Source organism: Corvus kubaryi, unplaced genomic scaffold (assembly GCF_017639235.1).
Source record: "Corvus kubaryi isolate FWS band 111438036 unplaced genomic scaffold, C.kubaryi_AGA036_p1.0 127, whole genome shotgun sequence".
NCBI lineage: Eukaryota > Metazoa > Chordata > Aves > Passeriformes > Corvidae > Corvus > Corvus kubaryi.
In genome coordinates this window covers 253,548-255,049 of record NW_024580662.1, presented here as the reverse complement: position 1 = coordinate 255,049, position 1,502 = coordinate 253,548, and positions in this window count along the sequence as shown.

Here is a 1,502-nt window from a genome sequence, read left to right as displayed (position 1 = left end):
TCCTTTCCTTTCCTTTCCTTTCCTTTCCTTTCCTTTCCTTTCCTTTCTCTTCCCCTTCCCCTTCCCCTTCCCCTTCCCCTTCCCCCTCCCCTTCCCCTTCCCCTTCCCTCATTTCCCACCCCTCTGAGCCCCCCTCACAGCCAGCCTTGGGAACAAGGTGGAAAAGGGACATCCCAGCACGGGGATGAGCCTGGAAATTAAAAGTCCTGATTAATAAAAAAGGCAAAATTCAGCTTTTTTAGCCATATCCCCACTCGGGGGGAATCGACCACTGTGAGCACAGATAAAGCCATTGGGAGTTTGGTTTGTGCTCTCCCAGCACTGAGAGGGACTGGGATGGGGATTCCAGCTGGGAATAAAGTCACATATCCAGAGGCAGGGAGGTCACGGCTGTGCCTGGAGCAGGTGGAGGGTCTGGGAGCATCATCCTGGCTCCGACTCTCCGGAATAATTCCTGAGTATTGGCTGGGCTTGGCCCCCATTGCTCCAGACCAGGAATCCCCATTGCCCCAGATCCCCCCATTTCCAACCCCCCCATTGCCCCAGAACCCCCCTGCCCCCGCCATGCATCATCCCCCCCTTCACCTCTGGCTGCTCCCCCCATCCCATTCCCGGGAATCAGAGGGATTGGGATGATCGTGGGAAGGGCTGGGGGGATGGGGATGGGGGAGACGGGGATGGGGAGGTGTGGGGATGGAGACAGGGGTGGAGGTGATGAGGATAGAGAGGCATTGGGGTTTGGGGCATGGGGTGGATGGGGATAGGGATGGGGATAGGGATGGAGATAGGGATGGGGATAGGGATGGGAATGGGGGAGTGTTGATGAGAATGAGGTGTGGGGATGGGGGGTGGGTGGGGATAGCGGGAAGGAAAGTGCTGGGGCTGGGGGTGGTGGGGCTGGGGAGGGTTGATGGGGATGGGGGTGCTGGGGTTGGGGGTGTTGATAAGGTTGGGGGGATGTTGATGAGGATGGGGAGGTGTGTGGGGGATGGGGGTGATGGAGCTGGGGGTGATAAGGATGGGGGGATGTTGATAAGGTTGGGGGGTGATGATGAGGATGAGGGTGATGGGGCTGCGGGGATGATGATGTGGGGGTGATGATGAGGATAGGGGTGATGGAGCTGGGGGTGATAAGGTTTGGGGAGTTGTTGATGAGGTTGGGGGGGTGTGTTGATGAGGATGTGGGGGTGATGATGAGGACGAGGGTGATGGGGCTGGGGGGATGAGGATGTGGGGGTGATGATGAGGATGTGGGGGTGATGGAGGTGTGATAAGGATGGGGGATGTTGATAAGGTTGGGGGATGTTGATAAGGTTGGGGGATGTTGATGAGGATGAAGGTGATGGGGCTGGGGGGGATGATGTGGGGGTGATGATGAGGATGGGGGTGATGGGGCTGGGGGTGATAAGGTTTGGGGAGTTGTTGATAAGGTTGAGGCGGTGTGTTGATGAGGATGGGGGGGTGATGATGTGGAGGTGTTGATGAGGATGGGGGTGTTGATA